Genomic DNA, 22,922 nt, shown 5'->3' on the forward strand with positions numbered 1-22,922 from the left:
AAACATAGTAGGGCAGAGCAGTTGGCACAAAAGGAAGGGATTAAATAGAGAACAAGAAAACAAGGACACTGAGGCAAAGCTTTAGTCAAATGTCAACATTAATTTCACGAACGCACCTACCATCTCCATGTGCTTTTGCATTTACATGAAAGCTTGAGATCATCTATGCTATTTTTTTATACATTTTCTCCCTTTTTACACGTGTCTTGTATTTTCTGCTTCACTATATTTTTTTAAGGAAAATATTAAATTTTGTAAATAAAATTAGTAGATAACCTATATTTATTCGAAGTAATAAATATGAATTCACGAACTCTTATTGTATCGGTAATTTTAGAGTTCCGGTTTATCTGATTTCATGTCGGTGAAGAATCATAAAAGGAAAAAAATGACCTAAAGTCAATGGTAGTGAAAACGTGGGGCATTGCTTTTAACCATGTGATGCTTACTAGTTAGGTGCTACCGAAGAAAACATACCGACCATACATCACATTTCACTCCGATGTTTCCAAATAAGAATAAACCACACTCACAATCGTTGGACTATTATAATAATTATATTTTTGTCTCTCGGCTTTAAAAAATTATGTTTTTATCACTAAACTAATCATTCTATATTAAAAAAAAGTATTCGACTTGGTCCTTAAAAGATTAGACAACCCATATTTCGTTTTCAATGTATTATCAACAAATACATCAAACCAAATCTCTAATTTTCCCACCTTATTTAATGGAAATGCCATCCTTTCATCAGAAATTAATAACGTAAATGGTACAAAATAATTAATCCAATAATAAAAGGACTATATTTTTCAAAGCTCTGAAAATATAATTTTACTCATATTCCGTTATTATGGTATAGTTTACCCTAAGAACTTACTTTCCATTTGTTTTTTCATCCTTCCATTCCTCTGTTTTATTAGTAACGAAATAACAAGACGTCTCTTCAAATCAAATAAAACAAGCCTCTCTAATATACTTTAAAATTAATAATATTACATGGAATTTATTTTTAACCAAAATATTCCATGGGAATTAAGAAATAACTTTTAAATGCTAACATAAATAAAATTGCGTTTAAATGCAAGCATACATATGCATAGTTCACTCGACCTATCAACCTCTTATTTAAATCAAGGTGTTCAGTTTTTCGGTACAAAATTTCAATAATAAAAGAAAATAATTTTTAGAGGATTCAAATTCAAGTAGCTACATTTGTAGAGTGTACGTACATTTTCAATTAACAAAGAAAAATTTTAAACAAATATTAACTTATTATTGCTCCAAATTATTTAAAAGTTATTAGTTTGTTAGCATACTAATTTGATTTTACCTCAATAGCTCTAAGATGAGTTCGCTCCAACATTAAAATCAATGTTTATCCCATAAGTACATAAATGAAAAAAAAAATTAATCAAATATTAACTTATTATTACTTCAAATTATTTAAAGTTATTATTTGTTAGCATACTAATATGTTAGCAGTGTGATTGAGCATTCATTGTCGAATAGTTGAGAGTATTTAGAACATATATTACTTTGTAATCACATTAGCTTAATAAAAAAATAAAAAATTATCTAAACAATATACACTTCCAACCTTTCCTTTTTCTAATCTTCCTTTTTCTATTTTTTGTTGTTTATCCAAAATATATATTGGTTGGGCTTGAAAGCCTTATTTCTGAGCCGGTCTATGATGGGCTACGCCCAATGGTTAGTTTGGGTCCCATAAGATTAAAAGGTATAGTTTAGCCCATTTCAAAATACCTACAATTCTATGACTACTTTGGAATTAGTCCCAATATAATTTCTTTGTATGGATACAGGATATATGCTTTGCAAAATGCGTACAACCTGGTAACTGCTACTGGCACGCAAGATCTTACAGTCCATGCCGGATGTCCGTTGGCGTAAACCTCCACTACCGACGATCAAAATTAATGTTGACCGCGCTTGTCTATCAAGCTCGGATGCGGTTTTGCTGGTGTTATCGCTCGCGACGAACACGGTATGATTGTTGCTGCTGAGGCCTCGCCTTTGGATGAACATGACATGTTCGTCGATGCTCTTCTTTATATTTTGCTTATGAATGCTCAAATTGTATTTTCATCAATTGTACTGACTGGTATTGTTTTTGTTAACGCAACTTCTATCTATTCTCAAGAACAAGTCGTAAAGATATATTGAAAACATTTTTTTATTAAATTTAAATAAAAAATATTTTTAAAATATAAATTGATTAAAATTAAGGCAAAAATATTTTTTTCTAGGACATAATTGAAAAAAGAATCTACAAGATGAATAAAGCCACTGAAAAGGAGGTAAATTCTTTCTTGGGCTGGTTTAGTCCAATTGGACGGTCCAGGCCTCTGCTATCACTGTCAGGCCAGACAAGAATTGGACTACCCACAATATATAAACATTCCAACCCCACATTTTTCTTTCTTCCTTTTCACCTTCTTGTTTATTTTTTTTTAAATATATTTTATTTTTAAATTCTTTAAAAAATTGACACAATTATTTTATTTTCCAAAAAATTAAAAAATAATTTTATATAATTAAAATACTAACTTATTTAAGTTTCATAAAGGAAAAACATAAATGTTTTTCTATATAAAGTGATAATTTTTTTAGAAATAAATTCACGATTTTAATCATATATTTCCGATTACTATATCTACTTTTTCCCTCTCGATTTATAAGCTAAGAATGACGGGGGGAAACACTATGAATAGGTTGTTCAGCCGAGAGTGATGCCAAATGAAACCAAGCCAAAACTAGGCATAAAAAAGTCTTGGGTCTCTTTTATCTTCACATACACACCTCTTTTTGTGACTTTCTATCAAATAAATATGTACGTCCAAATCTTTTCTTAAAATTGGCTCACACATCCTAACTGTATCTTGAAGGTTTTACATACATATTAATTTTATTTTTATATTTTGTCACGTCATGATCATATTAGAATATTTTATATTAACATAAATTCTGACATGTTATTAGTTGTGGCCTTTAATATCCTTGAAGGCTTTTAAACATCTCAATTATTCATAAGAACTTCCTTTCAATCCTAATCTTTAAGATGGGATAGGATTTTGAATTTCTTTTTTTTTTTATTAAAAATATTATATTATTGCTAGATATCAAAGTTCTAATTTGATGACCATGCCTAGCTTTGTTAAGTTTATTTTATGTGTTGGTTAATTTATTGTAAAAAGGGCAATCGCTGGTGTGCAAAACACAGTCATTTGGATTTACTGCGCCAAAAGATTGTTTAATCACTAAGGTGCGATCATGAGCGATGAGTGATTACAATCATGAGGTTCAAATCGAAAGATTTAAGAATAAGAAAACCGAATTGAAGTGCATGGAGACGCAGAGTAGAAGAAGAGCAGTGGCAGTGCAGGGAATGAATCTAACTCTGTTTCACTCCTACTACTACTAAATCCAATCTTGGGTTGGGTTTCTGCCATTTCAGCTCTCTTTCATCAGCCCATGTGATCATGTCAGCCATGTTTTTGCCTTTTCTACCACACCAACACTTGATTGTTTATCTCGCTCTTCTCTCTTTCTCTACATATTTCCTTTATATCCCTGACAAGTGCAGAAAAAATTTGCAGTCATGCTACATGCAAAATGGCAATGGAACCATCCCTTATTTTGACGTGATGCATCATCTCTCTCATCTACCCATGACCCACCATTTCAGTGCACACTGAAATTTTTCTTGATTTTTTTTGCTCGAACCAAGTACCCCAGCCAATTTCATCTACTCACCACTGTCTTTTTTCATTGAAGTTGAAAATAAATATCTTAAGCTATCTTCAAATTTTTTTTTTTAATTATTATTTCTGGTGTGGGATTGGGAGCACTTCCATGTGAGCAAAAGAGCCTTACAGCAAACTCATGGAATGTAAAAGCTAACAAAGAAAAAAGATGTTTACGGTTGCAAAAGGTGGTGGCTAGGCTTTGCACTTTATAGTATTATAAAATTTCAATTACATAAAGTTAAGCCAATCAATCAGACATTGGGGCCTTATCCACCATTGATATATCTCTCAATAATTTAAACATTTTCTTAACCATTAGAAAATGGAGGGGCCATTAGTTCTCAATGGTACAGTCTCCACGTTCCCATATCTACAGCCATTATTATCATATGTTATTGTGTTGTAGTTGCAACAGCCTGGAATAGGCTCCTTCGGGTCGGGCTATCAATTCGGAGTGGCTGCCTTGCTCCAAGATTCGACCATCTTGCACCACTCCAATGTTGTCAACGTTTCTTATCGTCGAGAGACGGTGGGCCACGAGCACTGTGGTGCGGTTCCTCATTAGCCTTTGTAGTGCTTCTTGTAGCACGCACTCTGATTCTGCATCGAGTGCGCTGGTTGCCTCGTCCAGTAATAGAATTGTTGGGTCCTTTAGCACAGCTCGTGCGATGGCGATTCTTTGTTTCTGACCCCCAGAGAGCTGTACCCCTCTCTCACCGACCGGCGTTTTGTAACCGTCGGGCAAGGCACTAACAAAACCATGCACGTTAGCTGCCTTGGCTGCTTCAATTACTTCCGCTTCAGTTGCTTCTTTTCCGTAAGCAATATTATCGAAAATGCTGGCAGCAAAGAGGACCGGCTCCTGCTGCACCAATCCGATTTTAAGCCTAAGAGACTTTAAGTTCAATCTCCGGATATCTTTGCCATCAATCATAACCTTTCCTGCGGTAGGATCATAGAAACGCTCAATCAATGCAATGACTGAACTCTTGCCAGAGCCACTAGATCCAACAAGTGCTTGGCTTCGACCAGCACGGATTCGAAGGTTAAGATCTTTAAACACAATGACCTCAGGTCGAGAAGGATATGCAAAATCAACATGCCTAAGCTCGATTTCTCCATGAATTGATTCAACCGGCTCTGCCTCAGGATCATCTGGGTCGATCCTGGTCGAACGATCTAAAATGGAGAACACTGAACCAACAGCTTCACCGCCCCTAATAATTTCAGGTGCAAGACTTACAGTTTCCGCCACCGAATTAGCTGTGACCACCAAGACCACAAAAACCTTAATCACCTTGGAGAAGGTTGAGACACCTTCATTAACAAGGTGGGCACCGTACCAAAGTATGAGAGCTTCTGAAGCATAAAGAGCAAGTTGAGATAAGCCGAAGAGGAGTCCAGAAGTTTGGCTACGACGAAGGCTTTGCATCTGCGGAACTCGGAGCTCATTGCAAAATAGCGAAAGGATCTTGTTTTGTGCATTGAAAGCTGCAACAGTTCTGATATTGCTTACACCTTCGCCAGCAATCATGCTAGTCTTTGCATGTGCCTTAGCTGTGTCACCGGCAAACCCTTTCAGAGAGAGTTGCTGCAGTGCAAAACAAAACCGTATTAACTGTCACAACTGTACACATCAAACTGACAAAATGCGAAGAGATTTCCAATAACAATTCGTTCTAAAGTTGAATTCATCAATTTAACAACATTTTTTCATATGGCACACAGATACAAAGTTTGATCTCTAATAAATAATATTGAATTCTAGAAGCTGTTCTGATATGGTGAGTAAAACTTGTTTCTCTTTTGACCGAATTTAAAACAATTGTCACGGCCGTGGCCCATGGCTTCAATGCGGTGGGGCCGATCAACATTAAGCCAAATCAGGCTTAACTCATTGCTAGGACCAGGCTAAAGAAGCACCGTCCACAAGGTCAAGATTTTATTAATGACAATTGTACATATAACAAGCAAGTGCAGTCCTATTTCACTATTTATAAATCATGCTCCAACCATGAACATAACATCTTCAAGAATTCATCACATAATGAATTATGTGATCACGGGACAAAAGCTCATATAGTTAGGTGGCATCTGGTATACATAAACAGATAAGATCATAAGAGTGAAGAAGCTCATGTTTCTAGGCAAAAAACAGAAGCCCTAGTTTTTCTATACACAAAACTGATATACACTGTAAGGTGCAGAGTCGATGCATTATGAGATAAAAGAGACAAAAACTAGACAAGTTGGAAATTTTGACTTTAAAATATATATTTAAAGTGAATTTAGTTTCCAGGGTTTTTTTGTAATATTGAGTTACCCATATGCCCTAGTGAACTTAAATGAGTTGCAGTTATTCCAGGGAAATGCAAACATTGGTTTATTGTGCTTTCCGGTTCTTTTTACCGTGAATTTGGATCGATTAATTGACAAAATGGTAGAATTATAGCTTGATTATAAGTTACAAGTGGGGGAATGTGTGAGCTTACCTGAGCAAAGTTTGCAAGGACTAGAAGAGGGAAGGTACCGAGAATAAGAAGAGAGACTCTCCATTCTACTATGAAGGCAACAATGAACGAGGTGAGAAGTGAAGTCATATTTTGCAGTATTACTGAGATTCTCTCAGCTATGGCTGATTTTACATCAGCTGCATCGGTCGCCAATTTGGCTGCAAGAAGGCTTGAATTGTGCTCTTCTTCATCGAACCATCCAACTTCATTCCTCAGAATTGCTGAAGAGAAGAAAACATCATGAAATTAAAAACAAACATAAGGTTAAACTGCTAAGTCAATTCATCGTTGCAAATTATGTACCTCCGAGCATCATCCTCCTCACTCTTGTTGTGAGATTTTCTCCCATAATACTGAAGAAATAGTGTTGAATCAAATATGCGACAACGGCATATAGGCCAGCTCCAATGTAAATGAAAACATATTCTTTTGTCTTTCTTTCCATAGAGGTCGGATTTGTATAGTAGAAGACCTCAATCATATTGCTCATGACAATGGCAAAAGTTGGTCCAATAAACCCTGAGAGCACAGAACCAACAGCTCCCATGATCGAATAGGGCCATTCAGGAGCATTTAGATTGAGAAGCCGGCAGAAATAGCCACGCGGAGCTGGATTTTTACGGTCTGTCTCAGCATTTGAGATCATCTCTATTCGGCCATCAGCACCAGTACTGTAAGAGTAACTCAAATTCCGTAAACTGCCAGACCGGAGACTTAAGGACTTGGTTGACAGTGAATGACTTAGACGTGAGGAACGAGAACGGTGTGTTGACGGGTTAGCGAAATCTCTATTTCCAACCATTTCTTGGAATCTGATTAATGAAGCATATGCCCCCGCCTTAGCACTCAATTCTTCATGAGTTCCGATCTCAACAACTTGTCCTTGTTGTATAACAGCTATTGAATCAACATTCCTTATGGTGGAGAGGCGATGTGCAACGACTACAGTCGTTCTCCCGACCATGATACGATCAAGAGCTTCCTGGACAATACTCTCGGAGCTTGCATCAAGTGCACTTGTTGCTTCATCAAGGAGCAATATCTTCGGGTTCTTCAACATGGCTCGGGCAATCGCTATTCTCTGTTTTTGGCCTCCCGACAGTTGGACCCCTCGCTCACCCACCTGAGTTTGCATCAAGGTGTTAAAAATTCAACATACAAATTACCGTCAAGCTAACTAGAATAATAAACTTGAGACCAACCTGAGTGTTATATCCATAAGGAAGTAGAGTAATAAAACTGTGAGCATTTGCAGCAGACGCAGCAGCTTCAACATCATCAATTGTTGCATCAGGCTTTCCATAGAGTATGTTCTCGAGGATCGTAGTTGCAAAGAGTGCAGGTTCTTGGTTCACCAATCCAATCTGATTGCGTAGCCATTTTAGTTGCAGTGTCTTTATGTCCACGTTATCCAAAAATACCTGTCCTGCTTAGCCAAAAGCAAATACCAGATCCAACATCGGAAGGGGCATAGAATTCATTCTTCATACACACAAAAAAAGGAAAAGAAAAAAAAAGTTTTCTTAATTACCCTCGTTTGGATCATAGAACCTCTCTATCATAGAGACAACTGTACTCTTTCCCGAACCACTACCGCCAACAACTGCCACAGTCTTTCCTGCCGGAAAAAAGATGGAGAAATTGCGGAAGATGATAACATCAGGCCTCGAGGGGTAGCTGAAAGTCACATCCTTGAATTCTATATTGCCATTAACCTCGGGAATTATTTTGCCATTGCAACGGTCTTGGATTATGGAGGGCTTTTGGTTGATTATCTCCATCAACTTGTAACCAGCTGCTTTTCCTTTACTAAAGGCCCCGAGATTGGAGAATGACTGACCCAAACTCCTGCAGTAGTATTTTTTTTTCAAATAAAATACAATCCATAGCAAATCTTACTTCACCTTCAATCACACAAGAAAATATTTGTAAGCTCGAGATCTTACATGCCACCAACAATGGCCGAGAAAATTGCAGTAAACGCTTTGCCCCCATCGGTCTGTCCTTTCCGGATAAACACACCAGCATACCAGAAAACAAGTGCCCAGGACATGCAAGCTATGCCATAAGTACACCCTAGCCCCAAACCTTTGGCCATCCCGGCCTTGTATCCAAGTTTTAGTGTGTTTTGTATCGCGTCCGAGTAGGAATTAATGGCCTTGCTCTCACCAACATATGAGTAAACTGTACGGACTTGTGCAATGGCCTGTCAAGACGATTATATACTTAGACAATAACGCCATAATTATAAATTCTCCCAGAGATAAAGGTTTAAGTTGAATGAAGGCAACTCGCTTGAGAGTTTATCCATAACCCAACAAGCAACACATGCTGCTTTTACATGATTAAAAGTTATTCCTAGCTCACCTGCTCGGCGATTATCCCGGCATTTGCGTAGGATTCCCGGCTTTTCGAAGTGAGGCCGGTCAAAGTATAGGCATATAAACCACCAGCAAAGGCAATTCCAGGGATCACTGCCACACTTAGTAAGGCTAGCCTCCATGCTGATACAAAACCAACCACCAAACCAGCCAGGAAAGTTGACAAATAATGGATAAAGTTTCCAACCTAAGATTTCACCAGAAATAATAAAGAACAGTTAATGAATGATTGACTCATTCTTAAGCAAGAATTTTCATATAAACCGAACTGTTCCCTCTATCTTACGGCAGTGACCTTCCATTGTAGGTGCATGGGAGCACTGATATTATAACGTGCACAGTCAAAGGTTCAAAATCCCAAAATAATTAAGAAGGGACCGCATTTATGTATAACCAAACAAACCCAGATTAGCAATTTGAGATCGAAATCCCATTGCCATCATTAGATTACACCAAGAAAGCAGGGAAAATAAAGCAAAACCACAAGTAAATTAACCCACCTTCTCACTGATGGCATCTTGGACTAGTAAAGTATCCGTTGAAACACTAAAAACAATGTCCCCAGTTCTTGCATCAGTGTCAAAGAATCCAACATCTTGCTTCAGAACAGCTTCTAAATACTTCTTCCTCAATGTGCTTACTTGTCTTTCCCCTGTGTACATCCAACATGCAATCTCTGGAAAACCAGGAAAAAAAATAAGATAAAAAATGGTAAAGTTTTATCCATTTTTAACAGCTACCCGAGCACAGTAAGAGTAAATGTTTTACAATGAAAAATATGGAAGATAATGTTGGATAAAAATTATATTAAAAAATTAGGAAGTTTAGAATTTCATTGAAAGCGAATTGATATTGACAAAGGAAGAAACAAAACGACAAAGAGACGGCCCTTAAGACCACGAGGGGAGAAGCACCCACTGGTCCGTTTCGGTTGAACTGGTTATACACTAAACACGAGTCACCTATGACTGAAAGTCTTAGACCGCGGTGCAACTAGCTCATCTGCAATGTTGCCTGAATGATTCCTTTCAAAGATTTTATAGATTTAAAAGAGAGAGCAAAGATCATAACTTTTAACCCTTTGGGAAAAAATATAGAATTTGGAAAAGAAATATACCTGCATACGATGATAAGCAGACAATAAGACCAAGATACACAAAATAGAGTGCATACTGCATTAATACAACAGAAAAGTTAACAGATCATAGATCTGAGAATATGATAAAGAAATTGCTGGTAAACTGGCTAGGAAAGGAATGTTCTGGTTTCAATATATTTTTAATGAAAAAAAGGGAACCTTGGCAACTTCACGAGTCATTTTGTGCATATCAGATTGGTTTTTGCCAAAACCATTAACCATTTCACCGAATAATAAGAAGAAAACAGGCATTGATGAGCCATGGATAATAGCTCCCAAGCTACCAGAGATCATTAACAAGTAATCGTATTTCTCAGCAAAGGTGAAAAGTTGGTAAAACGGCAAGCTTTGTTCTTTCTTCTTCTCTGCTTCAGGGCTGCCTTTGTTTCCGTTGTTTCAGCCATGGTGAACTCAAAAAACCGAAGCTAACCCAAATTTCTAACTCAAGAGAAACAGGGGTGGAAAGCAAGGAAGAGCTTTAATGGGTTGAGTTTGACTCGGTGAGAATTTAATTAAAGAGTTAGAATAGCCATTGAAAGAAAGAGAAAGATGAGTGGGGTGAGGAAGATCTGAAGAAGAAGAAGAAGAAGAAGAAGAAGAAGAGATCTAAAGACCACTTTTTAACACTCTCTCTCTTTCTTTTTTAAGGCCTCGAAAATCTGACAATGTCGGTTTTGAGTTTATCAGTTCGAGAACTCAGCTGAGGAGGAGGGGAGGAAAGAGAAAAGTTAAGGGCAAAGCAGCACAGTGAGTGTGTTTTGAGCGAGGGTATATATAGGGAGAGAAATGCTTGTATTAGACCATTGGTCAAGCCAATTGAGTTCTTCCACTTTTAAAAATTATTTTTTTCATAAAAAATAATGCCTCTTAGTAATATTTTTTTACTTCGATTTTTGTTCAATAAAATAAATATAGTGACATAAAATAACTATAAATATCGATGTAAAAGTGCATTAATAAATTGGCATTTTTATTAAAAAAATCATCCTAACAACGAAATATTATATGTAATGCATTCTTTCTTTAAATATTATTGAATTAATATTTTTGACAAAGTGTGGATCATGAAGTGTGCCTTCGTGGGATTCTATTCGAACTGGTGCCACGTTGGAAGGAACGGATCATGAAGCGCTCATTCGCAAGAAAATTTGACACATACAAGAAGACATGTATCATGAAGCGCATCTTCCATTACCTTGAATTATTACGCATTTCATTATTACTCGAGCCTTAAATCTCGGCTATCCACCCATCCCTCCCCTATAAATACCCCCGAATGCAAACATCAAAACACACCAAAATTATTTTCACATTCTTCTTTCTATCAATTTCTTTTATCAAGCAAGTAGATTTTGTTGTAGTTTTTAGAATGTAAAACTATTATTTTTATTATATTATATTTTTATATTTAATTATTTGACAAAATTTTATTATACTAATTATTTTCTATTATTTTTTACGTTATAAAATGGAATGTGATATCATATCTTGATACATTTTGTCGATACCATAATAATATTAAATTTTGTTATTTAAATTATTGTGAATTTTTTTTATTTTTTAGCATTAGTTTATATTTTAATTCGTATAATACTTATTTAATTAGGTGTATTCAACTATTGTTTTTACATATATAGGACTCTCAATCTTTCAAACTCTCAAAATGAGGCGTATTTCAGCTATTGTTTATTATGATGGAAAAATTTAGGAAGATGAAATTGGCGTTGTCTCCGCAACAAATCATTATGTCATAATATCCTTCAAGAGAAACATCACTCTTGAGGAGCAGATCACTAAAATTTCAAGAAAGGTTCAAGTTGAAAGTACTAGAGGATTATCCTCACTTCAGTATAGATTTCCAACTGCACTATTTCCGTTAACTTATACAATGTTCGAACTCTCCAACGATGACGATGTTGTTATGATGTTTGATGCTCATAATCAAAATTCAGATGCTGATACACAAATGTATGCCACATTTGTTGAAGTGTCTGCAAATTATGATATATCATTATGCTCCCATTATGGGCTGGCTCAACAAGCTGATAAAGTTGACAGCCCAACTCAAGTAATGTGTAATGATTTTAACTCATTAATGGGAAATCAATATCCTGGTACCATCCCATCAAGTTCAATGGGGAGACATTCATCAACAACTTGTTACGATCTCCACCGAGGTGGCTTCATGAACAATCCGTATAGAAACATCGCTTTTAGTTCAAGGGGAAAACATTCATCTACCAATTATTTTTACATGAATATAGAGATGCCCTCGACACAACAATTTGTTTAGTACCCATTTGACACGATGCTTTCAAGTTCCAGGGGAGGCATTCAACTACGAGCTTCTTCAACCTCAATGTGGAAATACCTATGACACAACACCTAGTTCAAAACCCGTATGACACGATGCCTTTAAGTTCAAGGGAAATCATTCAACTACTAGTTTGTTTGACCTAAATATCGGTATCACAGAGGAACCTTCGTCTCCACTAGAAGAACATCTTCGTGAGCCAGGTGCGGATGATGCTGAGATTGGACTATTCATTGAGGTAGAATCACTGCAGTTCAACATGGACTCCAATGATGATGAAGTTCCCACAAATATGATACATAAAGAACCTCCAGCACACATGTATGAAGCAAACTATGGTGCAATATACGGGCTAGAATTTATGGATATGCCTAATGTTGGTGACTTCGAATTTAACTCATCAGTCAATGATGGTGAGTTATATATCGGAATGGAGTTTACATCAAAAGAAGAAACAATGATTACAATTAAGAATTACAATATCTGTAATTCTGTTCTGTCACGGCCGTCTTTCGGTTGGACCCGAAATTGGGCTTCGACTTGGATTAAATGAATTGAAGTCGCCACCGATCATTTTAAAGCGATATTAGGTAGATCTGACACCATCTTACCTGATCTGTATTGTACCAGAAACGTGTCAGGTTCGGGAGTCGGTTACGGTCAAGGAAGGATTAGCACCCTTGAACCGCCTTTGCGGTACCAATTAATTTACCGGTTGTCTTAGTTGCGAAAAGTTAAAAATTAAAATTAAAATTTAAGTTACCCGATTCGAATTCCTTACCTTTGACCAGTTGGAATTTATCTACAAAGCTAAAATGTTAGAGGAAATAAATAAATAAATAAATAACTACTGAATAAATCAAGAGAAAGGGAAAAATAAAAAAAACAAATAAATCAAAGGAAAAATAAAATAATAAAATAAAAATAAAAAATAAACTAAACTAAACTAAAAAAATAGGAAAAATGATGATAAAAATATTAAATAAGCCAAAAAAATATAAGATAAAATGAAAAAATATAATAAGAAGTAGTAATAATATATATATATATATATATATATATATATATATATATATATGGAAAAAATAAAACAAAAATGCAAAATAAGGAAAATGTAATAAATAAATAGAAAATATATATACAAAATAAATCAAAGAAAAATAATAAAATAAAAAAACTAAAATAATAAACTAATGTATATATATATATAGAAATATGAATGTAAATCAAAGAAAAATATTAAATAAAATAATAATAACAAAATAATAAAGAAAAGAAAAAAGAGAAAAAACAATAATATAATAATAATAATAATAATAAAATATGCATGAGTGACGAAATTAGAAGAAAATAAAAATGGAAGGTCGAATTGAAAATAACGAAAATAAAGCGCCTAAAATAAAATAAAATAAAAACGTAGAGGTCCAGTAACTAAAATGTAAAAATAAGGTAATATTAGAGGGACCTGAACATGATTAGACACAAGGATTTAGTGGCCAATGTGTAAAACAAGGCAGAATTAGGAGGGCTTAAACATGAATAGACCAAAACTTTAAGAGACCAAGATAAAAGATAACAAGAAATTAAAGGATCTTATGTAAGATTAACCCAAAATTAACATAAAAGCAATTCTCCTTCCCCAAATTCATTATGCACAAAATTTCTTTGCATCCCTAGCCCTTTTCATTTTCTCTTTTGCTCAGCACGCAGGTTTCTCACTCGCCGGTTTGGCCATCGGATATGGGTGGCCGATTCCTCACTTGCTCGTCGAGCCAACAGTAACCCCGGTAAGTTTCTAACCCCTCTTCGCTTTGAAACAAATTCAGTTCTATTTTTATTCCTCAAGAATTCCTTTTTTCTGTATTTTTATTGCTCTTTTTTCTTTGTATTTCCTCTCCTCTTCTCCCACATTGTATGTGTATTTATAGTTATAGGAACCTATTTTTAGTCCCGTTTTTCTAGTGTTTCACTTGGACTAAAAATGCTTGGTTTGTTGCTTGGTGGTTGAGTGCTTGTGCTGGAAGATTCGGGGTTGGTTGCTACTGGCGTGAGGCGTGGAGTGGGGAGGAAGTTACGGCTGGAAATTAGTGTCCACAGCTGCCCCTCTTTGTCATTTTTCGTGGAACGAAAAATAGGAGAAAGATAAAAGGACACAAATTTTCATTCGATGGAGTTCAAGAATAACTCCCTGTCGAATTGAGTTGCATATGGCCCCTCCGTCGCGAAGTCGAGTCCACCTTGAAATGATATGGAATTGAAGTCATAGTTAAGAATCAGGATATGGCTTCAAATTACAGCCCACATCGATTTTCTTCTCGGTTTAAAGATCTTGGTTGGAAAATTCAACTGGAAAGTAGTTCCTTGATTCTACCATATGGTTGATAAGTCCTCGAGCTGAATGGAATTGAACTCGAAGGGTCTTCGTTAACAAATAGCTTTTCTCGACTTAAGCTATGCTGCCGGGAAACGTTTTTCTTGTTACTGAGGCATGGTTAACCTGGGTCTTCTTCTCGACTTAAAAACCTTGATTGCAACCAGACAGTAATGTGATGTGTCATCGAGCTGAATGGAGTCGAACTCGACAAATTTATTTACGGATAGCCCTTCTTGTCTTGAGCTATGCTGTAAATTTGGTTTGCCTCTGAGCTGAATGTAATCGAACTCGGAGGTCTTCAGTTGGCAGATAGCCCTTCTCGACTTAAGCTATACTGCAAATGATATGCCTTGGAGCTGAGCGTAGTTGAACTCGAAGGTCTTTGGTGACAAATAACCCTTCTAGCCTTGAGTTATGATGTAAATGATGTGTCATCTAAGCTGAGTGTAATCGAACTCGAGGGTCTTTGGTAGATAGCCCTTCTCGACTTAAGCTATGCTGCAAATGATATGCCTTGGAGCTGAGCGTAGTCGAACTCGAAGATCTTTTGGTGATAGATAACCCTTCTAGCCTTGAGTTATGTTGTAAATGATGTGCCCTCGAAGCTGAGTGTAATCGAACTCGATGGTCTTTGGCAGATAGCCCTTCTTGACTTAAGTTATGCTGCAAATGATGTGCCTTTGAGCTGAGCGTAGTCAAACTCGAAGGTCTTTGGTGACAGATAATCCTTCTAGCCTTGAGTTATGCTGTAAATGATGTGCTCTTGAAGCTGAGTGTAATCGAACTCGAGGGTCTTTGGCAGATAGCCTTCTCGACTTAAGCAATGTTGCAAATATTTTCTTTAAAAAATGGCTTACCTTCACGGGTCTAAGCCGGTCATGATTCTTCATGTCGTTCCCCTGAGTAGATCTGAACCAAGTAATGTGATTTTTGGATGACTCCCCTTTTGTGGAAAGCCTACTGATAAATTCTGAGAGTCGGATATCTTCCGTTGTGGAATTGAAATCTGGCTTGAAGACATTAACTGGAAACATACTACTCATTGTTGAGTTGAGCTGAATTGGATTTGTTCTGAATTGGTTGTCGAACTTATCTGATATTGACTTTGAGATTGTAGATATGTCAAGTAGGTAGAGGTGTAGCTTCTCACTGCTGAGTTAAGCAACCACCATCGTTCTTTTAAGGCGTTGCGAATCGAGTATCCTTCATCCTGAAGTCGAAACTTGACTCTAAAAGTTACAAAAATCATGTATGCTAAAATGATGAATGTGATGCACCTAATTATGTCTAAGATACATGCAACATCAATGGATTATGTGTTATCTTTTGGACGGAGTCTCGTGCTTTGTCTGCCAATCTGGTCATTGGAATGTATCGTGCCCCATTCTCTTTCCGAGCTTTGGCTTTACAGACCTTTCAAATCTGAGACATTCTGTTTGAAAATGTTTTTCTCTTTTTTCTTGTTTTAGGAGGGAAAATGATACAAATTTGTAAAATATTATTCGCAATTGAATCAAATTATAAACGTGAGTTCAAAGAATATCGAAGGAATCAAGAGCTCTTTTAATGCTTTCAGGGTTACAGCTCTTTGACAAGTGTTCAAATGGATGAGTTGGCTTTAGGTTAGCCTCCTTTCTAAGGTTTTGGTAACCCAAAATGTCATTTTTTTGAAATATCGCAACATGCTTTGGCATTTCAATTGGGTGCGGACAAAATGACGCAACTAGCATGATCAATTACTATGCCTTTTATTTTGGTCCTCTGAAATCTTCCATTTGTTCAAGCTTTGTAGGCTTCTCTAACAAAGGCAGTGCAAAAAATATCGGTCTAAAAATGAAATTCTTGAGTGCTCGTGTGTAGTTGACTATAACAGGTGTTCCTTAACTCCCTTAGTCCATCATTATCGAAAATTTCTTGCTTAGATAAATTTGATTTAATTTACCATTGTCTGGCTAGCTGAATCCATAAAGTCGGGGTGTTTAACCAATTGCTTTAGAGGGACAACTTAACATTATAATCACTTTTATCAGGTTTAACTGAAGGGTTCATCTCGTCACAAAGTCTTCGGCCTGACAAAAGCAGTGGAGCAAACACCGAATTGCCAAGTGTCTGAGCAATGTCATGGTTTGAATGCAATCTATTCATAAAGTCAGGGCTTTCGAGTTTCCTCTGTAACCAATTGCCTTAGTGGAATAGCTCAACTTTACAGATTTAATTTCTTAAGATTTTCAAGAAGAACCTGTTATAGTCTAGGTGTTGTTGAAAGTAAAAAAAAATCATCTTTAGAGTTCAATTTTCAAGCAACTGACCTAAACTAGATTCGCCTACTTGACTATTTCATCTGTAAAGATCATGATCATCATTGAACGTCATAAATAAAAAGCATAGTAATGTCATATGCAAAAGGATGCCCCATGTTGACCGCACCTTATGAAAGGAAAAAGGTTATATTGGTTAATTGCAAGAGCAAGGTACGGTGCTTGAGGGTATATTCTGGGTAAGGTCAAGGTCCTTGTTTTAAATCATGTTACTTTGTCAAATATCCGTAACCTTGAACCATTTACAAAGTTTCTTAATTCAAATGATATTCAAAGAATTACAAGTTTGCAATTGTGATTCATTGCTCGTCATCATTAAAGTAACATAAATTTATTCAAATGTCTTTAAAAAACTTGAGAAAAAATGAAAAAAAAACAAATTCAAACAGAATGCCCCAAATGATGAAATGATCGTCCTCACTTGGATGCCCCCAAGTTATTGAAGTCGATCCAGTTCTGATTACGCATCTTCTGCACGACTCTCTTGAATGCGTATTAGTTCTCGATAGTGTGCCTTGTACACTGCTATGATATTTGCAATGAGCGTTCTCATCATACTACCTGGGGTACGGGGCTTCATGGATTTGTTTGGATATGGTGACACACATGTGCGTCAAATAACTGTTGGTAAAGCTCCTTATATGTTATAGGATCGAAGTGTTCTCATTTTTTATGAGACATGTGAATGTAATAAAAAAGAGAAAAGTAATGCGAAATATGCAGGAATGCATGATGCATGCAATGTTCGAGGCATTGATCCAAAAAATGTGTCTGCTATTAGAAATAATTCTTATTGGGGACAAAAGTGTTTTATCTTTTAAGAGACAAAAATATCCTGACAGCGTCTGACATGTTGACCAGTCTTCTGTCTTTGTCTGTCACCGTTTGAATAACCTGTATGTTGAGTTGCTTTTTGTACTGGCCCAAGAAGTCTCGAATGACTGCATCTCTGGCACTTATCTTTTTTTGAACTTGTTCCCAACGAATACATCATTGGAGTCCTCAATTGATAGAAATTATGTGAAGTTCATTTGTCTGTTTCTTGAATTCTTCAGCAATGGTCTCCAATTTCAGCTATCGTTTTGCCATTGTTGTCTTTGAAGGGGCTCCCGAGATCAGTAAACTTCATCTGCCCCTGCAACCTCTGCCAGTCAGTTCTTCAAAGATAGACTTTCACTGTGCTTGATGTAGACCCGGTTCATTTTGAGTCCTTTATAATGTAGCAAAGTGATATACTCTTCAATTGTGGGCACCACGTCTTCTGGATTGAATGTGACACATAGTCTCCTTGTAGACTGTCCTATGCATTTTAATCTCTTGTATTAACCCATTTGCCCCATTAATGCAAATTATTTATGTTTAACAAACACGTTTTTGGTGGATCAACACATCTTTTAAATGATGCAAGTGATGAAAATAAAAGAAAAGAAAACAAAAATGATAGGAGTTAGTGAGGTGATAATAATGAAAACAGTTATGAAAAAGTCCTACCCCACATGCTTATTATTCCTAACCGGACATGATCTCTATCCCACATGCTAATTTCAAATAAATCCTAACCGCATATTTGTCTAGTTCACATGCCTTGAACAGAAAGTAAAGCAGCAAATATAATCAAAGCAGCCTAGGGTTTGGAATGAGGTTTTGGGGTGGGCTCTAATTCTCTGTACTCTCCCGGTTTAGGTTCTAAAAAGGGTACTCGAATTCTCCTTGCTTGTGCCCCTTGGCTTGCCTGACCCTTAGTCTTAAACCCATCATAGGCTTATGTGGACTAAGTTAAACTCGAGAGGACATATTCCCTTATGTCTGTGCGGATAATAAATTCACACGAAGACATAAGGTATATGAATCCCGAAGGCTACTTGCTAGGCCTGTGCGGTGAATAAATTCACACGAATGTGTCGCTTTCACCCCACTTAAATAGGGTTCGGAGCTCGGGTATAGAGCATGAGATGAAAATTTTGAAAATCTAAAATCATTAAAAAAACGTCAGTACAACTATTTACTTGAAAAAAATAATCAACGATAAATAATTGAAATCGAATAAATATATTAAAATTTAAATTTATCATTTTCGCTTTAAAAGACAACCGAAAATTAATTTCGACATGACTCACTTACCTGTCCCCAACGGAGTCGCCAAGCTGTCATGATCGTCTTTTGGTTGGACCTGAAATTGGGCTCGACTTGGATTAAACGAATTGGAGTCGCCACCGATCATTTTAAAGCAATATTAGGTAGATCGCACACCATCTTACCTGATCTGCGTTGTATCATAAACGTGTCGGGTTCGGGAGTCGGTTACGGTCAAGGAATGATTAACACCCTTGAACCGCCCTTGCGGTACCAATTAATTTGTCGGTTGTCTTAGTTGCGAAAAGTTAAAAATTAAAATTAAAATTTAAGTTACCCGATTCGAATTGCTTACCTTTAACCAGTTGGAATTTATCTACAAAGCTAAAATGTTAGGAAATAAATAAATAAATAAATAATAACTACTGAATAAATCAAGAGAAAGGGAAAAAAATAAATAAACAAATAGATCAAAGGAAAAATAAAATAAAAAATAAACTAAAAAAATAGGAAAAATGATGATAAAAATATTAAATAAGCCAAAAAATATAAGATAAAATAAAATGAAAAAATATAATAAGAAGTAGTAATAATATATATATATGAAAAAAATAAAACAAAAACGCAAAATAAGGAAAATGTAATAAATAAATAGAAAATATATATACAAAATAAATCAAAGAAAAATAATAAAATAAAAAAAACTAAAATAATAAATCAAAAAAATAATAAACTAATATATATATATAGAAATATGAATGTAAATCAAAGAAAAATATTAAATAAAATATTAATAACAAAATAATAAAGAAAAGAAAAAAAGAGAAAATAATAATAATATAATAATAAAATATACATGAGTGACGAAATTAGAAGAAAATAAAAATGGAAGGTCGAATTGAAAATAACGAAAATAAAGCGCCTAAAATAAAATAAAATAAAAACGTAGAGGTTCAGTGACTAGAATGTAAAAATAAGGTAATATTAGATGGACCTGAACATGATTAGACATAAGGTTTTGGTGGCTAATGTGTAAAACAAGGCAGAATTGGGAGGGCTTAAACATGAATAGACCAAAACTTTAAGAGACCAAGATAAAAGATAACAAGAAATTAAAGGATCTTATGTAAGATTAACCCAAAATTAACATAAAAACAATTCTCCTTCCCCCAAATTCATTTTGCGCGAAATTTCTTCGCATCCCTAGCCCTTTTCCTTTTCTCTTTTCACTCAGCACGCAGGTTCCTCACTCGCCGGTTTGGCCATCGGATATGGGTGGCCGATTCCTCACTCGCTCGTCGAGCCAACAACAACCCCGGTAAGTTTCTAACCCCTCTTCGCTTTGAAACAAATTCAATTACGTTTTTGATTCCTCAAGAATTCATTTTTTCTGTATTTTTATTGCTCTTTTTTCTTTTATTTCCTATCATCTTCTCTCACATTGTTTGTGTATTTATAGTTATAGGAACCTATTTTTAGTCCCCTTTTTCTAGCGTTCACTTGGACTAAAAATGCTCGGTTTGTTGCTTGGTGGTTGAGTGCTTGTGCCAGAGGATTCAGGGTTGGTTGCTACTGGCGTGAGGCGTGGAGTGGGGAGGAAGTTACTGCTGGAAATTAGTGTCCAGATGTTCACTCTAGTCTATCAATCCACCACTGAAAAGTATGTATACTACTATGTCTAACGTGATAACAGATGCAACTGGATGGTTCGTGTATCGAAGATGAATAGGGAAAACAACATATGTGAACTAACAATATACAAAGGTCCACATACATGATGTACTATAGAGATCAACCATGACTATCTCAACTTGGACTATGACATTATTTGCCAAGCCATCACGACCATGGTCAAAGTAAGCTCTCATATAGCTATTACGGTGTTGATTTCAACTATATTGTCTCAATATGAGTACATTGTATCCTACAAGAAAGCATGGAAGACAAAGTAAAATGCCATTAAAAAACTTTACGGTGAGTGAGATTCATCTTACAATGAACTACCAAGTTGGTTTAGGATAGTGCACAGACTGAATCCTAGGACAATAGTCGACTTTGAAACTTGTCATGCATACCACAATAATCGAGTATTTCGCGATCGATGCCAATTCTACCAACTTTTTTGGATTTACCCACAGCGCATTAATGTTGTGAAATACTGCAAGCCCGTGGTTCAAATTGATGGGACATTATTGTATGGAAAATACAAGCAAGTTTTGTTATTTGCAGTTGTCCAAGATGGTAATCGCAACATTCTTCAAGTTGTTTTTGTCCTTCTTGAAGGAGAAGAGATACATATTCTTGGGCTTTTTTCCTAAAAAACTTACGCTTACATGTTGTCACAAGGGAAAATCTATGTCATTTAAGATCACGGAGCTGGGATAAAAGTAGCAATAGAGTCTTTGGGTCCAATGTGGCAACCACCCTATGTCCAACATTGGTATTGTATTAGACATATTGTTGTAAACTAACATGGAAAATTCAAGAAGAATGATGAGCGCCAATTACTTGTGCTCATGGGTATGTCACAATGCTTAATTTCAATTCTAAATCATTTTCATTTTTATGGGAACTTAACAGAAAGTACTACATTTGATGCTCAGGTTACGAACTATTACCTCAAACGTTTGAGTATATACTTCAAGATTTACGAGGAAAAATGAGTAAGGGTATAATTACATCAGCTCATCAACAAAGAAATGTGGATAAATGCATAGGATGGTGGATATCGATATTAACACATGACGACCAACTTGGCTGAGGCTATCAATTCAAACTTTGGGAGCATTTTTTGCCAAGCTCGGGGATAAACTCTAACTTGGATGTAAAACATCCATACTTATCACCCAAGATTAGTTGCAGATCTATAAAAAATAATTGTTGCATCAAATGGAATGTCTGTAAAAACCTTATCTCTAACCCATGCATTATTTTATGTCACAGAAATACCATGACCTCTTTAATGGATTGAAGTTAACTCATTCAGAGTTAATCTACAAGACAAGTGGTGTGATTGTGGGTTTTTTCAAGCTTTAAAGTATTTATTCTCCCATGTCATAGTAACTTGCTCTTATACCCGTCAAAATTATAATCGTTTTATGGAACCCATATACTGACTTTTAGAAGTATTTAAGGTATATGAATTTGAATTCCCCCCATATGTAATGAGAAAGACCTAGATGAGGTTCAAAATTGACTTCCGATTATATCAAATTTGTCCTTATTAAGGGAGGCAGGTTATCCAAAATCCAGTCAAATTCATTGTGATATGGATATTCGAGGGACGTCAAAAGAAAACAAAAGATGTGAGCATTGTAGAAACCTAGGACATAATAAGAAAAATGTATATCTCTTTTATCATCATGTAACAGTTGATGTTGTGACGATGTAATTGTTGTTTATGAAGCCTCAATTTATGTTATTTCATTTTCGTTTAATTTTAATTAATGTGTTACTCAAGTGATGGGTTACTCAAGTGAAAATTAAATAAAAAATTATGAAAATTAAATAAAAAATTATAAACTAAATAATAAAAATAATTAAATACAAATATTAATTACAAACGTTACAATTCAAACAATTAAATAATAAAAACATTAAGAAACAAAATAAAAAAGTCAATAATTAAATAAAAACATTAAGAAACAAAATAAATAAAAATTCCATAATTAAATAAAAATATTAAGAAACAAAATAAATAAAAACAAGTCTATTGATGTCTGCGTCTTGAATGTGTTCCACATGACAGTGACTATCTATTTTGTTAGGATTTTCGAAAGCTCGAATGGACAACCGAACGGTTTGTAAATAGGGGTCGGAACGGTTTTTGAGTTTAGGGAGTAAGGAGATTGAAATATAGAGAATTGCACAGCGATTTATAGTGGTTCGACTTTCTCAACCAAAGTCTACGTCCACTACCTTAGCTCCTCACCAAGGATTTTCCAACAAATTCACTAATTTGTTCTTTCTTTTGAGGATAAAGAGTAACCTTACAAACTCCCTAGTTTTTCCGGACTAAACTAGAACATTTGCCTAGCTTTT

General features: G+C 35.5%; 1 pseudogene; it reads right to left on the reverse strand.

Annotated features, from left to right (window-relative positions):
- Positions 1-3,956: 3,956 nt before the first annotated feature.
- Positions 3,957-10,206, reverse strand: LOC120144420 (annotated as a pseudogene).
- Between the last annotated feature and the right edge of the window lie 12,716 nt (positions 10,207-22,922).

This window comes from Hibiscus syriacus, unplaced genomic scaffold (genome assembly GCF_006381635.1).
Source record: "Hibiscus syriacus cultivar Baekdansim isolate YM2019G1 unplaced genomic scaffold, ASM638163v2 tig00110889_pilon, whole genome shotgun sequence".
NCBI classification, from domain to species: Eukaryota; Viridiplantae; Streptophyta; class Magnoliopsida; order Malvales; family Malvaceae; genus Hibiscus; species Hibiscus syriacus.